Source organism: Lepidochelys olivacea, assembly GCF_965140295.1.
Source record: "Lepidochelys olivacea isolate rLepOli2 genome assembly, chromosome: 1".
NCBI lineage: Eukaryota > Metazoa > Chordata > Testudines > Cheloniidae > Lepidochelys > Lepidochelys olivacea.
Window position 1 is genome coordinate 258,933,308 of NC_140411.1, and position 18,814 is coordinate 258,952,121.

At 51.6% G+C, this 18,814-nt stretch overlaps 1 long non-coding RNA gene across 2 annotated transcripts; it reads left to right on the forward strand.

Moving 5' to 3' along the window:
• The first annotated feature begins 2,866 nt into the window (after positions 1-2,866).
• LOC311514743 lies at positions 2,867-13,639 on the forward strand. Of its 2 annotated transcripts, none has more exons than XR_014709931.1 (3): positions 2,867-3,180; positions 9,409-9,510; positions 12,358-13,639. It is a non-coding gene; the product is annotated as an uncharacterized lncRNA (long non-coding RNA). The 2 variants fall into 2 exon arrangements; XR_014709932.1 differs by lacking the exon at positions 2,867-3,180 and adding an exon at positions 6,312-6,668.
• The last annotated feature ends 5,175 nt before the right edge of the window (positions 13,640-18,814 follow it).

An 18,814-nucleotide genomic window follows, 5' to 3' on the forward strand; every position in this document is an offset into this window, starting at 1 on the left:
TTCCATGTGGTGCTAGAATTCCTGTCTTTACGACCTGACTCAACATCATCACCGATTGAGGCTATGTGACTTAGTTGCAAAGCCTCATGTGAAACTGAGATTCCCTGACTGCCTGTAAGAATGCAGGCCAAAGCCAAGAAGACCATGACCATCCAGAGAATTTCAAAACGGTGGTGACCCTGGCTGGGGCTGGCCCAGAAGATTTTACCCCAGCTGCAGAAACTGAAGGATATGTCCAGGGGATAGCACTCCCTGGTTTTCTGCCAGCACCAGGGACATCCTGTCATCCTGGCCAGCACTTCTGTTCTTTTGAAAAAGGAAACAAAACCATCCACACTCAATGCAATGGGGACTGCTCCCTGGACAAATGGCACCAACACCTCTCTATATGCGATGGCTGTACCACCTCGACCCCACACGGCCACATGGTCTACAATGGGCCAGGTTCTTGTTAAAGTGAGGCATTGCTCAGGTGTGTCTTTTGTCAGATGATGGTGTGAAGTGCTCTTCTGAGTTAAACTGGCTCTGACCCAGCTGCTAGGATCTACTGGAGCTTTCGAGGATCTAAACAGGCCTCCATGCAGCTGCTACGATTTTTAATGGCTGAAATGGCTCTGATATGGCCATTAAGGTCTTCTGACTGAGCCTAAACTAGTTTTGATGAGACTGCTAAGATCTCGCCTGCCTGAACTGGCTTTGGCATGGCCTCTAAGATCTCCCATGGCATGCTCCGGGGTGCATCCATTCATGGGGAAATGCCAAGCGGGAGAGAGGAATTTAAGCCACTTTTCACCCCTCTCATTTCTACCCTCATCTGATCAGTTTACCTATGTGAAATTAACAGTCTTCTTGTTTTAATCCCATCCTGCAATCCACTCTGTATGACACAAACTGAACCCAATAACCCACCCAGAACCAGCCCTGCTCTTTGGCAGGTAGATCCCATGCCCCCAGTGCCTGGAGAGGTCTTCTCACCCACCCAGGCTCATCACCAGGGGGTGAGGGCCACAGACACAGCCCTGCCTATAGTGCCTTAGCTGTTGGCCAGGGCTGCCAGTCCCCAGGTTTGCACCCTTGTGGAGCTGCTGCCTTGCATGTGGAGGGGGCATATAGGGGGCAATCTGTTTGATGCGGGGCTCGCCCCTCCCTCTCCTCCCGCACCGCGGCCCCTGACATCTCCTCGCCTGTGCCTTCCTGCGGCGCAAACAGGGAGGGGGCGGCGAAGGGAGGCGGGGGGCGGCGGTATTTAAATAGATTAATAATGCATGTTCCATGCAAACAAAGCTTTCCCGGGCTGTTGCGTTAGCGCTGCCGGCAGGCTGCACCTCCCCCGGACCCACACCGGCGGGGGCTGCTCAGCGCAGAGCGCCGCGGTGGCCGCATCAGGCCCAGGCGCTTGGGGCCCCGCTCCCCAGCGATCCCACCCCTGCCCCGGGCGTGACACAGCGCGGCGCAGGCCAGCTCCCCCCGGGCATGGGCCCGGCCGCCCACCTCCCAGAGCGACCGGCCCAGAGCCCCGCTCAGCCCCCCGGCCTCGCGGGGGAAGGGGTGAAAATTGAACCACGCAGCGCTTCCAAGGCCCAGCCACACGTGCATGCATGTGCTGGGCACTCTCTCCGACCTGCAGCAGCCTGGCACCCGTGGGCACTCACACGTGCCCCCACGGGAGGACGCATGCACGTCCCGGGGCGCCCATGCCTGCATGCATGCTGACACACATGTGCACGGCGGCCAGCGGCCCCACGCGCACACAGGAGCAGACGCGCAGACAGCTCCTCCCGAGCGTGCCGGCTACTGCAGCACCGGCTGCTCTCCGGCCAGCTCCACGGTCTGTCCTGGGATGACAATGGGATGCGTCTGGTCCCTCTTGTTCAGATTCTCCTCCCCTCACCCCATGGTCCAAAGCAGGGGGCTGCTGACACATACAAATGTGGGCACACTTTCTCGGGTGCAATAAACCGGCGCGCGGGCACCCTGCTCCCAGCACACACACACACAGGCACCCGGCTCTCTGGGCTGGCCCCTGTGGCGCTGGCCAGCTGCAGGCACACACCACACGTTCCCGGGGAGCCTCCTGCAGCCAGTGGAGCCTGCCAGCAGAGCACGGGGGAGCCAGGCACAGCAGCCGGGGGCTGACTTTCCCCACCCACCCAAAACATACCCCCGCCACCCACGCACCCCTGCCTCTGCAAAGAATCCCCGCCAAAGTTTGCAAAGCCACAGAGGCTGGAGAAAAAGGTGTGTGTGGGGGTGGGTGGGGGACTACACAATCTCTCTCTTGCCCCTATAGTTGCCAGCAAAAAATTAAAACCTACCCCTCTTGCTCCCGCAGGGGTTGCAATGGGGAAATCCAGCCGACCCCAGCTGCACGCCGCCGGCTCGGCAGCTATTCACGATCCCCAGGCACACAGAGAGACCACGGGCGTGCAACGCACGGCTCCCTCCCTCTCCTCTTCACGTGTGCTTCATCTGGCCGGCCAGCCCCTCGGAGCCGCTGCTCTTCCTTCACCTGCCTCCCCCCCCCCCCCCCCGGCCCCAAAGCAGTGACAGCTTCGAAGAGAGATCGGAAGGGGGAGGGAGAGATGCAGAGGCGGGTTTGATCCTTCTCGCCCTAACCTGGCTGGGAGACACGGGGCGACACGAAGAGCCGGGGAGCCAGCCCCACGGTGCATGCACAGCCGCCGCCGAGCGAGACACGTACCTGCCGCTCCCGCGGGGAGACTCTCAGACCCCTCCTGGCTCCGAGGATCGCTCCTGCAAGGGCTGGCGCTCCCGCCGCGCGCGCGCCTGTGTGTGTGTGTGTGTGCGCGCGCGGGGGGGCCCCCTCCCCCGGCCTCACCCCTTTGCACGGTGGGTTCCCCTCTCCCCCAGCTGCTTCATTGCCCCGAGGCCCAGCGGCCGGGCTCACGACCCCCCGGCCGGGCGGAGACGGAGGCTGAAGCCGGGGCGGGCGGAGACAGGCGGGGGATTGGCCGCCGCTGCAGCTGCATCACGGGGAGCACCAGGCAGAAGGGGCCGTGGTGGCATTTAAACCGCCAGTGATGACTTCGGCCCGGGCTCTGGGGCGAGGCGAGGCTGCTGCTCCCAGCCGGGCAGGCTGTGACAAGCGAAGGTCTGTCTCCCCTGGAGCTAGCGCCCAGGCTGCACCGCCTTGCCCAGCCACAGCTCCGGTGCACACAGGTAAGGGGGTGGGCCTCCGTTAGATATGTTAAAACACACACATGCACCAGCTGCTGGGAGACTACCCCCTCCCCTCACGCGATCGCACACATGCAACAGCTGCTGGGCACTGCACCCCTCCCCTCACACGATCGCACACATGCAACAGCTGCTGGGCACTGCACCCCTCCCCTCACACGATCGCACACATGCAACAGCTGCTGGGCACTGCACCCCTCCCCTCACACGATCGCACACATGCAACAGCTGCTGGGCACTGCACCCCTCCCCTCACACGATCGCACACATGCAACAGCTGCTGGGAACGACCCCCTCCCCTCACGCGATCGCACACATGCAACAGCTGCTGGGCATGCAGCTACATAGCTGCTGAGACACTATCGTTCCCCATACACACAAGCACAACAGCTACAGGGAAATCATCGTATCCCTCACAGAAACAGACACACACAAGTGGTGTAGAAAAATAATGCCTGCCTCCAACCCCCTGCCCTCCCACACCTAGATATATGCAGCAGCAGAAAGGAAGATAGCTCTGTTCCTCACATTCACAAACACCACAGCTGTAGAAAAACTGGCCACTCTCTGAGACACAAACACACACAGACAGACACAACAGCTGCAAAGAAACTCCTCATGTCTTTCGCCCAAACACACACATGCAACAATGGAAGGGAAATGGTCCAAGTCCCTCAAACGCAGCTGCAGAGAAACCGCTCACATCTCCTTCTCCCAACGCACACATGCACACAAAGAACAGCTGGAGTGAAACCAGCAGCTCTGCACAAATATAAACACACATACAACAGCTTCTGGAAAACTACTCATCTCTCTGTCTCTCTCTCTCACACACACACACACACACAGAAGCTGATGGGAAACAACTGACATCACACACAAAAATGCAGCAACTCTAGAGAAACTACCCTGTTGATCAAACATATCCGCACAAGCATATGAAACAGCTATGTTATTATTAATTATTACTATTTGTATTGTGATATTACCAAGGCGCCCCAGTCATGGACTCGGAGCCCATTGTGCTAGGCCTGTCTAAACAGAACAATAAGATGGTATAACTACTCCATCTATCAAACACACACACACCACGCGCAAGTGTGGGGAACAACTATAGAGAAACTCTCTCCTCTGTTATAATAATAATACTTAGCTCTTTTCAGCTATAGATCGCAAAGTGCTTTGCAAAGGAGGTCAGTATCATTATCCCCATTTTACAGTTAGGGGAAACTGAGGCATAGAGAAGTAAAGTGACTTCCCCGAAGGTAAGCAATTAGGCCAGTGACAGAACCGGGAATATAACCCACATTTCCTGACTCCCAGTCCAGTGCTCTATACACTAGGACACACTTCCTCTCTCTCTCACACGCACACACATACACACACACAAAACTATCCACATCCCTCCCAGTGGCACTAATTATGGAGGGCTGGGGGGCGAGGTTTTTACATTTGCTCAGAGTTCCACGGGGTAGAGCCGGGGCAGGGCCAGGGCCCAACCACTTTTAAGAAGTGGTCCAATACTAAATCAGAGCCACTGCTGCCGGAGTGGTTCAGAGCATCACTCCAGCTGTGCGGTTGCAACACTACTGAAATTGGACCCAGCCGCCCCATCTCTTAGACATACACAAACACAGGCAACAAGTGTAGAGAAAATAGCCCCTTCCTTTACTCTCAGATTCAAAGTTGCAGGAAAAGTAGCCCCAGCCCTCACATATGCAATAGCTGCAGAAAAGCTGTTCTTTCTCCCATACACAAAACACACAAGTACCCCAGTGCTAGGGAAACCAACTACCTGCACTCCACACACATATTGCATTGGCAATAGCCTCAAAGAATAATTGTATCTCTCACACACACGCTCTCTCTCTCTCTCTCACTCTCTCTCCAGCTTCAGGAAAACTACTTTATCTTGCCCAGCCACAGCTGTAGGAAAACCACCCACAGTGCACACACACAGACTTGAGAATCCAAGGGACTATGAATGGACAAGATATATTACGCCCCATCTGGTCCATCCCCTGGTCCAGTGCAGAATTCTTCCTTGCAATATATTCTTCACGGCTTTGTCCGCTGCATTTGTAAATGTCCGTGGGGGATTATCCCATGGCTGAATAGACTATACACATTAAGAATGTTTTCCACACCTTCGACCTAAGTCAGCTGTAGAGACAGTCCCTCTCCCAGTTCATCACCCAATAAGCAAGGCCTTCTCCTCTCCCCTGTCCACTGCCACCGTTAGTAGCCTAGCCTTCCAGACATCCCTCAGCGCTCAGTTTCGTAAACGTCGCCCTCCACAAAGATCAGTAAGCAGACAAGGGTGTAGGGTCTGGGCCCCATTAAGGCATCTGTATGACACTCTGGAGAAGGGGGGTTGAAGTAGCCCCATAGAGCCCCCTCAGGGTGTTTGGGGAGGGAAGGTGCAAGCCATTCCCAAAGGAGCATGAGGGGAGGAAGTCATTCAACCTATCTCCCCCCATCCCACACACACACACTTCTTGATCCAGGTGTGACCCCATGAGTGGGAAGGGGGAGGGGAGGAAAGTGGCTGTATGCACAGGGTAATCTGCCTTTGGAGCCTGGTGAGTGGTGGCAGGGGAAGGGGTCACATTGAGAGGGATTCTGATCACCATGCCAGCTGAGCTCTCTCTCTCCCTCCCTCCCTCCCTCCGTCTGTCCGTCTGTCTCAGTCCCTCATCCCGGGGCTGCATTCCGATTCCCTGCTCTGCGAGGGAAAGAAGGAGGGACCCATGAGGAGGCCAGGCTCAGCCTCTCGCTGCAGTCAGAATCTCTCCACTGATCTATAATGCGGTGAGCAGTGACAGATTGATTTTACAGCTCTCCTTGGAGCCGGCCGCTGGCCCTGCGCGTGGGATGAATCAGCTTTCTCTGGGCCTTGGCTTTTAGTTCATTATTTTCTCTGAACCTCCCTCGCAGGCAGCTGGAGAGAAAGAGAGAGGGAGAAACACAAAGTTGGCGGAAGGGTTTTTTTTGTTGGACGTTCCCGCACTCACAGCGTGGGGCAGGGACTCCAGAAGGTGGGAAAGAAGAGGGAGGGGGAAGGGAAGGGAAGGGAAGGGAAGGGCCTGTTGTCCATTAACTGGTACCTTGTTCTGCACCTGCTGCCCTGTTCAGAGAAGCCAGGTCCATTTTACATGACTAACTAGTTGCTCCATGTACACTGTTTGGGAGATGGAAAGCACTACATAGGGCTAAGTAGTATTCATGATGATGATGATTATACCAGAGCCTTATTCTGCACTGAATGGAGCCTGGGTCTATTTTAATGTTACCAGTACTGGCTTCTGCAACACAGAGATTGGGTTCATTTGGCATAGTACCAGTACCAACTGCTGCCCTAACAGCCCTGTATATAGAGGCCGGTTCCAATGACATGTTACCGGCACTGGCAGACTGAACGTCGTCCCCTTGGCACGTCTATGGGATTGCTGACTAGCAGGCGCTCACAGGTGAGTTGAGTTGGAGAGTTCTCTGCCCTAGAAATCAGCTCCCAGGGGCAGGGGTGGCAGGTTTGTAGAAATTTTGGTGGTGCCCAGAACCCGCCCCTGCCCAAACTCAGCCCCCCACCTGCCCAAGGCTCTGGGAGGGAGTTTGGGTGGGGGAGGAGGTCTGTGGTGTAGGCCCTAGGCTGGGGCAGGGGATTGGGGTGCAGGCTCTGAGAGGGAGTTTGGTGATGGGAGGGGGTGCAGAGGGAGGGGGTGTGGGATGAGGGCTGTGGGGTGTGGCTGCAGATGTGGGATTTGGGGTATGGGAGGGGCTAAGGGCAAGAGTAGGGGTGTAGGGAGTGAGAGCTCTGTCTGGGGCTGGGAATGAGGGGTTTGGGATATGGGAGGGGCTCAGGGTGAGAGTAGGAGTGTGAGGGTGAGGGCTGTGTCTGGGGGTTTTGGGGGGTTAGAGAGGCTAGGGGCTCAAGCAGAGGGTTGGAGTGCAGGGGGATGAGGGCTATGGCTGGGGCTGGAGATAGGGGTTTGTGGTGTTGGAGGGGGCTCAGGGCTGGGGCAGAGGGTTGGGGTGCAGGGGGATGAGGGCTCTGGCTGGGGCTGGAGATGAGGGATTTGGGATGTTGGAGGGGCTCAGGGCTGGGGTAGAGGGTTGAGGGTGCGGTGGGGAGGTGAAAGTTCTGGCTGGGGGTGTGGGCTCTGGAGTGGGGCAGGGCTGGGGATGAGTTTGGGGTGCAGGCAGGCTGCTCCGGGACAGGGGCCAGAGAGGAGGACTCCCCCCAGCCCTTTCCCTGCCGGCACCAGCGAGCTCTGGGGGAGGAGCCCCCCTTTCCCAACCCCCCCCCCGGCAGCACACTCACCCCCACCACTGTCACTGCATGTGCTCCTAGGGCCCCTTTCAGGTCCAGGAATCTCCCTCGCCTCCCCTGTGGTGGGTGCCAGGGGGTGCTGCGTGCACCTCCTCCCCCGCTGTTGCCCCTGACTGTAGCCTCACTGGGGGTGAGGGATGGGGCTGCCTCCTTGCCCAGCATGGGACAGGAGAGGTGACTGCACGCGGAGGGGCCCCCTGTGCTGGTGGAGGGTCCCGCCGGAAAAGGGAAGGGTCTGAGGTGGAAGGGCAGGCTCAGGGTCAGTGTGCCCTGGCAGCGGAGTGGGGGGCACTAGGACTCTGCGGCAGCAGTTGCTGTGGAGAGGCAGCATGGAAGAGGCAGAGGCAGGGACACTCTGCTGGGGGGCTCCCAGAGGCAGCAAGAGGCGGCGGGGGACACTCAAGGGAGGTGCAGAGGGGGCAGCAGGTGGGGTCACCCGGCCCCAAATATTGGTGGAGCTGGGCCCCTGGGCTCTGAATATTGCTGGTGCTAAGGCACCACGTGGAGATATAACTCGCCGCCCCTGCCCAGGGGTGGGCATGGCACTGCTGGCATTGGCCAAATTACCCTTGGCAATCTGAGCCAGCCGGACTCATCGCTCAGTCCATTGCAAACCCCACTCAAGAGGAGAGTAATAAATCCCACTACCCAGTCTGAAGGGGCAGGATGAGGTCAGGTTTTCAGATGTGTACCCAGGAGCATCGTGTACCTCCAGAGTCGGGAGGGAGCCATCAGGACCCTGCACGGAGCCATGGATTTGTGCAGGACGAGGGGCTCTGGGTGACGTATGCCTAATGGGAGGCAGGCACAGTTTGGTATCTAACGGAAGATAGGGTTATTCCGCTCTCTGTCCCCAGGCTCCTTGTAGTGAATTGGAGCTGATCTCTGCTACATCTGAATCTGAGTCTAGACCCACTGCTTAAAAGACATGTCAGAGCTGCCTATGGGCTCTAGGGAATGTCACCCTGATGGGACACACCCCTCCCACCTGGCCTGCAGGAGAGAGAGAGGAGAATCCTACCTCCAGTTCTTTCCATTCCAGCCTTCTTCCCACTCATGGCTCCCCCTGTCAGACCCCACCCATTCCTCCCTCTGCTGGGGTGAAAGAGGAGCTTGGCCCCAATGTTCAGTCTATCCCAGGCTTCTCCTTCATACCCTGCTCTCTGAATGGTGATGGAGCCCTGGGTGAGACACAGGCTGCCTCTGATCCTGGCATGTCCCAGGGCGTCCTTGGAGGGGACAGATTCCTGGACTTACAGGGGGGAATGAGGGTGTCCCGTGGAAGAGAGGAAAAGGAGTGGAGCTGGAGTCACAGGGAGCAGCTATACAAAGGGAGCTATGATATCATTATGATGGCTGCACCAATCCCAGGCAGACAGCTTTCCACATCAATCCCATCCCCCCCCTCGCCATATCTCCATCCTCCCCACCCCACCTCGCAAATGCCTGTTGACCTGCACACCATGTTTCAATCACCCCCTTAGGGGACAGCTGGACAGGGATGAGAAAGTGGCCTTCAAGACAGACGGACAGACTTGTGTACTTCAAAATCAAAAGTCCTTTTGATCTTCAAAGATCAATGGGAGATGAGACAGAGGAGGGTGGGGAAAGAGGTGGCAGGGGGAGACAAAGAGAGAGAGTGAGGTTTCCTAGATTTCTACCCCAGTGAGAGGAAGAGAGACAGCACATTCCGTCTCATCCACTTTGGGTAATCTTTTAATCTCTTCTGTTTTAATCTTTCACGTCAGGAATGAGATAAAATAAATATTAAAAAAGAAAAACCCACAGTTGGAATGGGGGAAGGAGGAGACAGACAAACAGACAGTGTAACCTTTCCAGGCCTTCTCTCTCCTTCCCTCCCTTTCTCCACTGTCAAGCAGGAGCCTGATTCAAGGCAGTGTGGGATAGTGGATCGAGCATCTAACTGACAGCCAGGACACCTGAGATCATGGCAGTACCATTGACTCACTGTGTGGTGTTGGGTAAGTCCTCACACCATTCTGTGCCTCAGTTTCCCCAACTTTTGGAAGGGCTGTGGGAGCAGGAGATGAGAAGCAGTAGATGTGGGAGCAGTAGATGTTGTTAGTGGGATTTCAACCCTCTCATGAGCTGAGGGTGAGAATAACAAATGAGCCCACAGTGAGCCACAGGGAAATAATCCCAGCCAGTGTGGCCCATGGAGGGGACGAGAGTGGGGGCATCATCAATTCCCAGGGCAGAGCTGGGAGATGGAGATTATGATGTGAAAAGGTCATGGCCCCTCCCCACCTTCTCCCATAGCTAATGGCAAAGGATCCAGTCCTGGTTCCCATTGAAATCAACAGCAAAACTCCCATCCATTTCAAAGGCAGCAGGATTGGACTCTCTTTATTTCTTCTGTGCCCTTTCTAGGCTATTGATTGACCTGTGTTTAGTGAGAGATAGCTAAGATATTAAATGAGACATTTGTTTAACAAAAATATAGATCCCAGAAGGAAAATTGAACAGACTTCTATAGCACAGTAATAGGTGCAGTCAAAAAACCAGAGAAAGAGAGAGAGAATCTTCCTATATGCATGGAAAGTGCTCAACACGTAGTAATGATGGTAATGCAATTATTATTAGATTTATACAAAAATATTGAAGGCTACAGATTTCACTGTCACAAATTATCAAAACAAATAACATTATGAATATTTTACATATCTATCTCCCTTATATACAGTCCTAGCCTATAGAATGTCACTTACTAACCCATGGATCATAAATATTCTAAAGAACCTAAAATTGATACAGTATAAAATAGTAACTTGACGACAGACTCCACTTAATTAGAGCAGGGCCACAGGGATGCTGAACTGGCCTCGTGAACTCATATACCATGGGTAGTTCCTCCCTCTCTCTGTTAACAAATTAGCCCTTCAGCTGCTGCACTGAGGTGACAGCTGCTTCCCTCTTGGTGTTTGATCCTGAATGGTGCTGAGCACTTGGGGTGAGATCCTGGCCCCGCTGATGCATATGGGAGTTTTGGCATTGCCTTCAGTAAGGCCCTCGGCCCGTGCTCCAGCAGAGCACTCGAGCCTGCACAGGGACAGTTCCACTGAAGTCAACAGGACTGTTTGTGGGCATTGTTGGGTTGGGACCAGAGGGCTCAGCTCTTTGAGGATGGAGCCCTCAGTGTCTGGCTCAAAGCCCATGCCAGGTGAATGCAGTGTAAAGGTGGTTTCCACTGGTGCTGGGTGAATAATGCAAATACCTTTAGGCAGCTATTCAGGCAACGCTTTCTGTGGATCCACTTGGCCATATCCATGCCCCTTTCACATTCACTTTCCATAAGAGTTTGAGCAATAACGTTTTGCTCACAAAAATGTTGGCAGAATATGAATTTCAGAGTTGCAGCTGGTGTGAATACCATGGAGACCAAAATGACTGTTCACACACAAGTACCTTCACCAGAAATGCTTCTTGCATCTTCACTCAAACAGAGAGCAGGAAAGAATGCATGTGACTTATCTGACCAATCACAACTCAGCAATGTGGTTTGAATGTGGGATATTTGCAATCAACCTAACGAATGCAAGAAAATTGAAATAACATATAAATTGTGATCTGCAAGCAGAAAAAGAGGTTCCATTGGTTGAATGAATTATTCTTAACAATTAGTTGCTCACCTCTGCTTTCAGGATTCCAGAACTTAACAGAATGAGTCAAACTGGAAATATGGCCAGGAACTTATTAAAGGTTGCTCTTACTTCTTAGTCCAAACCTCATCTTCTGTTGTTTGTTACAATATTTCCTTACATCCTATCCATCTCATGCCTATTACTATCTATCCATCCATCTGTCAGGCGCCTGTCACTGGTACCTATGCAGCGCTCTCGCCTGGTATCTCATCCAACTCCCACTGAAGTCACAGGGAGCCTTGCCATTGTCTTTAATGGGAATTGGATTGGGCCTCCTGGCCCTTTTCCCATAATTCCCCTCTCCAGTCCCTCCACCTGCCCTGCAATCTCCACCCAGCAGAGTTCCCCATCCTTTACTCCCTGAGGGCCACACTTTTGCCTTCACTTCCAGAATGCCAATGGATAAAGAGAATCTAATCTCCCATCCGACCCCATCTCCGCCCCATCGATAAGGCAGGAAGATGGCTTTAATGAGGAACAATTTGCTATTCAGTAGGTCCTTAATTAATATTAAAATCTAAGGCAGGTGTTGAGTTTTAATTTTAAATCTTCTCTCTTTTTTTTTTTACATTTATTTCACCTTGTTAACGCATTTGTGATTTAGATGCAGTTTCCTCTCTGCACCGTGCTTAATGAGTCGCAGGCTTTATTCCCTCTCACTCTTGTCCTCATGGGAGCATGCTTTGATTTTCTAGTGGGTGCATGAAAACACAGATTAAAGCAATTAGACAGAAATAATCTTAGGGAGAGGAGAGAGAGAGATCCAGAGCGCCTAATTATATCATTTTAATCAAGACACAATTATGCAGAGACTTTTATAGATGATAAATTAGCCAAACTCCAAAGGCAAAAAAGTATCATTTTAAATACTGTGCATTGCGCCTGTTGTTTCCTCTTTTCAAACTTTCCTGAACTGGATTTCTAGGGCTCATCTGTCCTGGGTTCTGGAGGCAGCCTGTGGGAGAGGGAGGCGAACCAAAACTGAATTTCAGTGCTCACTGAATTTGTTAGCATTTTACTGATTAGCTGAGGAAGTTGTGTCTGCTAACAGGCCACCGTTTACTGCAGAAGAATTCCAGCAGTTTATAAATCAGACAGAGCTTGGGTTTGGTAAGAAAAGACAGGGATCTGGATGCTTGCAACTTCACCATGTTTTATTTCCCCCAGTACACCCCAAAAGGATACGCCCAGCAGCTTCCTCGTAAGGATTCTGGGTCGTGTAGTCCAAGAGGCAATTTCCTGTACTACATGTTACAATTAGAACCACCACTAGAGGGTTTCCAAAATACTGTGGGCAAGAGTCCGCTCTGTGTTGCACTGTTATAAACATAGAGTAACTCCAACCAGTTTTACTCCAGTGAAACTGTAATCAGAATCTGGTACCATGAGCGCATTACCGTACAGGATGCAGCCCCCCAGAAGAGGAGGGAGAAGTGGAAATGGAATGCTTTCTGGATGCAGCCTCTAAGACTAGGAGAGCCTGAAATGGATGTCAGGGCCCACCAGGAATGGATTCCAGCCTCATCTCATGGGCAGTGAAGAAGAGGATTGTTCAGTCTCCATGGCCCATTCAATACTTGGCTTCTGCTGGGGCTGCCAAGAGAAGAATCAATCAACATCATTCATAATAGGGAACACCTGTCTACTAAAAAGAGACCCTGCCTCCTCACAAATCGAGTTTTTATTTGTATTATAGTAGCACCCTCAGTAGGAGTAGAGAGATTATTTTACCTCTGCATTAGGTAGCAGTGTGAGTGCTGCTGGAATACTGTGTCCAGTTCTGGAGACCACAATTCGAGGATGTTGATAATTGGAGAGGGTTCAGAGAAGAGCCTCGAGAATGATAAAGGATTCGATAACATGCGTTGTAGTGACAGATTCAGAGAGCGCAATCTATTTAGCTTAACAAAGAGAAGGCTAAGGGGTGTCTTGATGACAGTCTATCAGTATCTCCATGGGGAACAAACAGTTAACAATGGGCTCTTCACTCTAGCAGGGAAAGAGAAATGGTTGGAAGCGGAATATAGACAAATTCAGACTAGAAACAATGCAAACATTTTTAACAGTGAGAGTAATTAACCATTGGAACAACTTACCAAGGGCTGTGGTGGATTCTCCATCACTGCCAACCGTAAGAGGCTAATTAATTAAGAGGAGCTATTATCAGCAGGGGGGAAAAAATTAACGTAGGTTTGAACAGAGACTGGGAATGGCTTGGACATTACACTAATTGAATCTATTTCCCCATATTAAGTATCCTCACACCTTCGTGTCAACTGTCCGAAATGGGCCATCTTGATTATCACTTTAAAAGTTTTTTTTCCCTTGCTGATAATAGCACCTCTTAATTAATTAGTCTCTTACAGTTGGTATGGGTACTTCCACCTTTTCATGTTCTCTGTATGTATAAATATCTTCTTACTGTATGTTCCATTCTATGCATCCGATGAAGTGGGTGTAGCCCACGAAAGCTTATGCCCAAATAAATTGGTTAGTCTCTAAGGTGCCACAAGTCCTCCTGTTCTTTTTGCTAGGTATTATTGTTTCTCTAGACCAGGTTTTACAGGTGAGCTGGTGGATCGTGTTAGCTAACTCAACCTAACTAGTACCTTTAGCAGTCTAGTCAAGACTAAGGTTGTGCTTTAGCACATGCAAGCTGGCCAAGCTAGGCTGTAGCTCAACTGTGTAAGACGAGTCTAGCAATAAGATCACTTCGGCGAGGGGTGCTGTGAGGCAGTACTTCTTTAACTGTCCAGTGCTTTCAGATGCTAGGAATGAAGGTGCTAGAGAATTATTAAATTCCCTCTCCACTTGCAGGCAGCTATAGTATTCTTCACTTCCTGGCCTATCTGGCTGCGCAGTGTTTCAATGTGCTATTAAGCTGGTGCTGCTCTCCCCCAGTGACAAGTAAAGGGAGTTCTCTCTACCCATTAACTAGCTCATGAGGATGTTGTGAGGTTTGAGTCATTAGTGCCCGATTCTGCCCCCCTTTCTCACTGAGTAGCATCTTACTCCATGAATAGCTCCACTGAAACCACTGGACCCACATGTGAAGTAAGAGCCTATGCAGTGTGAGTAAGGGGAGCAGAATCCAGCCCACAATATTTGTATGCACCCACCTCTGTGATGCCCGAGTGCTAATACCCGAGATGAGGTGCTTTGCATCCCAACCTAGGAGTGAAAGGCTCAGCAACCCATTCCACAATGCCCCCAAGCTGTTCCGTTTCCCAGACTGGAGTGGGTAACCCTAAGGTGAAAGGCTGTCCCTAAGATTCCATATTTACCGTACCCATCCTCAGAGCGTGTGTCTGTGGATGTGTGTGTGTTTATGAATGCGATGCCTTGATTTGCCATGCCAGGGAAGTGTGATTGAATGTTTATGTGAACCAAGACTGTGCGGGTGTGTCTGAGCGACAGCCTGTCTCCTAGACATTTCTCTCATACCACTTGTGTTGTCTATTACTTCATCTTGCAGAAAGTCAAGTGGGTTTGCAGTCCCCCTGCTGTGACTGGGAAGATCCCTGTTCACCACCCCCTCACCCAAGAAGACACACCCCACACCCGAGATCCAAACCACACAAACAGGCGGAGGGCCAGGGAAGGGGTAGTCAGCTTTGGGAATCTGCCTGCTCTCACAACCAAGAGCTCAGCCCTGAGGGGGCATTGAGTAAGTAGTGGTGTTGGAGTGCCCCCTGCTGGCACTCTCGCTGGACTGCCAGCTCCTTCACAATCCTCCAAACCCTGCACACTCCCTTACACATACACACATGGTTGGTAACTCTCCTGCAGATAGTCTGGCCTCAATTTCCCTCCTTCCCCCCCTCCTCCCCACACACATTGCTACCATTACAGTCACTGCTGGATCAGTTATGCAAATGAGTCCATCATCTGGCCAACCTCATCGCTGTGACCGCAGCAGAGCCAGTGCGTGAGCGTGATGGGAAATCCTTGGAGAAGCAAGGACATAAATAGCGATAAATCTGTGTCTGCCTCTGTGTGTGTGTGCTTCTCTCTCTCTCTCTCTCTCTCTCCCCTACTGTTGCTGCAGAGACACAGCAGGGACTCCCAAGGACTATTTGGATCTGTTCCCAGTCTCGGATGAAGGGTCCATCCCCTCCTCTTGCCTGCCCCGTCTAATCCAAGAATAAATAAAGCCAAAGAGGCTGGGCAGGGATGACCTGAGGCCTCTCCCAGGAGCCTGGGCATAATTCAGATTTCAGGCTGAGTGGTGACAGAGGGGAGATGAAGGCCTTGCCACAGAGTATTATCCTGTCTTTATGGATGTCTCCAGGACTATGGAGGCGACATCCCTCAACTGACCGCCCAGGACCCATTAGCAGGCCCTAAACAATGCCAGCACGCGCATGCTTTGCCTTGTCAGCCCAGCATGTTCCTTGAAGCTCCTGAAAATGTTTCCCCTGCCTGTATTCCCTGACTCTCTAGCACCACAGAGCGGAAGGGGCTGGTGCACCAGCCAGGGAGATGAGACAGTAAAAGGTCTAATGGTGAGAGCATAGGATTGGGAGCCAGGACTCCTGCATTCTAATCCTAGTTCTACTATTAAATACAAGGTCACATTGGGCCAGAGCCTTGGATGATGTAAACTGATGTAGCTCCACTGAAGCCAGCGTGGATTTACACCAGCTGAGGAGCTGATCCACAGTCTATTTGTGCCTCAGTTTTCCAATCTGAGGATAAAATCCTGACCTGACAGGGGCATTGTGAGGGTTAATTAGTATCATTTGGTCTCTTTGTGATCCTTGGAATTAAGGTGCTAGAGAAATGCTAAATAACAGTATTCATTATTATTATGAACAAAACAGAATTATTATTATTATGGGTAAACAGAAAGCAGGAGTGGGGAATCTGCCTGCCTCCTGGCTCAACACAGCTGGGATTTCTTGGCCCCAGAGGAAAGTGTGGGGCTTAGAGAGACTCAGAGATGGTTCCTGCCAGGTGCTGAGCATCCTTGTCTCCTCCGAATTCCAATGCCAACTGAAGGAGCTAAGTATCAGCTAGGATCAGCCCCTGACACAGCATTACCAGCTGGCATTTGAAAGGATGCAATCAGGTCAATTCAGTCCACAATTTAGGTTTGGTGAAACCCTAAACATCAATGGAAATGTTTTCAGGGATTTTCTTTTGTCAAGAAACAAACCCACCTTCAGTGAACACAGTTTGCTTTCAAAAGAATATCGTTTTCCTGCAGCCTCTGCAAGCCAAACAGCACAGGATCCTGTGAGCCTAGGAGAACTGGAGGGTGACACTGACCAGGCCTCCAATCCAGCCAAGTACTTAAGATGGCTCACAAGCAGTAGTTTAGTTTACTGGAGAGGGACAACTCCCCTGTTTAGAATTTCACGTCCGCTTAATTGCCTTGCAGGAGAGGGGCAGGCACCTAGAATCAGAAGTGAAACTGACTGCTCTGTCTTCATCCTCCCAGCTAAAAGAAATGCAAAAACTAAACAAACAGCAGCAGGGGTGGAAAGTAAATGGGATTTTTTTTTTTCATTTTTAGTTAGAGCTGGGCCCTAACCGAAACCTCCTGTATAGATACACCAACCTGATGATGAGAAACTGGAGCAATCTCCAAGCTTCGCTCACCTCTTGTTTTAGGCGTACCACAGGTTCGGAAATCTGCTTGGTAAAAATATCAGAATGCCAGCTTTCCAGTGCTCCCTTAAAAAGCAGCTCCCCCCAGGGAAAGCCCATCACTTTCACAAGTGACTTCTGGGCTGCACTTGAGGACGCAGTCTGTCTTGCTGAGATACTGGTGTTGAATAGCCTGGCTGTGCTGTCTTGCCAGACCCATCCGCTCACCCCTCCTCCTTGGTCCTGCTGCAGCAACCTAATGCTGACTACCCTGTGGTGCCAGGGGGCTGAGGAGGGCCTTGTCATCTGCATCACAACACTGACGGGCCCATCTTTAAAGAAAGCAGAATATCAGGCCCTGAAACCATTCCGGGAGGAATGGAAAGCCAGAGAAGAGCACCCCCTTCTGGATCTGTTAGGAAAAGGGACATGTAGTCTGGATCCCATGCTGAACTCAGCACTTACGTGTTACAGTCTGCTGAACACCAGGGAGAGGGTAACTGATGGAGGGTGGGAGTTGTAGGGGCTTTTGTAAATGCCCTTGGTACTCTTGCAAATGTCCAGAAACACAGGCAAAATGATTGGTTAGCCCTGATGACAATTTTTTCCAGGAGTCCACATAAAGCCTCAGACCCAATTCTTCCCCTACAGAATAGCTCCCACTGAAGTCAATAAGAGTTACGGGTATCCTGCCAGGGAGTGATCAGGACCCACTCTGGGGTGTATCTCGATTTGTATACTCTTGGAGGAAACGTCTGAACTGGATTCCTGAATAGGCTGGAATGGACTCTGGGAGGAGGAACTGGATAAGACTCCGAACTGGATCCCCGTGTCCCTCTGGAATGGCCTCTGGGTGCAGAACCCTGGTGGGAGGAGACTCAGAAGGGGATTTCTGTGGCTCCTTGGCTGGAATGGACTTTGGGTACAAGTCCCTAGGTACTGTTTCCCCCCTTCTGCTCCTGTAAGTGTCTGTGCAGTTTCCCACACCATTCCCATGCTACCTGTGTGCAAGCGCATATTATAATGCTGTTCAGTGAGGATTAGAGTTGTTATTAGAACCCTAGACGAATGCAGTTGATCTAATCTAATCTGCCTATCTATGGATTTTCTATAGTGCCTACCACCAAAGTCTCTAGGTGCCTGTGTCTACTCCCTCCTTGATTCCTTCTTTGTGCTGCTATTGGCCTGTATCATCCATGAGGTGTGACACTAGACTGACCAGGATGCAAGGGCTTGGCCTGAAAAATGATTAATGCTTCTGCTATGTATTCCAGGCTTCATCCACTGTAGGAGGGCCATGCCAGATAGGCCCCCACTGGGTGTTTTGTGCCTGATCTCTGTATGCAGGACTCCAGAGAAAAGAGGCAGCTCTTTGATAAACTCACAGCTCCTTGGAAATGAGCAGCTCAGAAGGGAGGGGTGAGAAAAGGAGGAAAGAGGGAGGGGGAACAGATACAAAGGAGATAACTATGGAAAAAGGGGAAAGAAGAGAGGCACGGCAAGGGTTAAGGAGAGAAGAGAAAACTGTGTATGTGGAGAGATGGTTATAGGAAAATAGACAGGAATCAAAAATGAGGGGAGAAGGGAAGAGATGCAGAGAAAGAGCTGACAGGGGTGAGGGAAAGAAAAATGCAGAGGCTGACAGAGAGAATGAGATAGTGAAAGACACAGGGAGCGAGAAAGAGAGGGCATTGGAGGGATTGTCTGATGTCAAATCTGATAGAAAAGAGGATTTGTCTGCAAAAAATAACCCAAATCTAAGCCGCAGCTTCAGAGCAGCTGCATATTTAGCGCCATCGACTCTGCATATTGGTTCATAAAGAGGAGCCAAAGGGCTGCAAAATGAAAGCCACTGTTGTTTAGGAAGCAAAACAAAGCAAGCAGGAATGAGTATGATGGTCCCTTCTCACCTAAAAGTCTATGAGCCCCAACTGGGTTGAATGAACCTCCAGAATGATCTAATAATGACACCAGCTGGGAGGGGATCTGCCAGGTGAGTGGGGTTAAAGCCACACTTGGCTGGGCTGTCCAT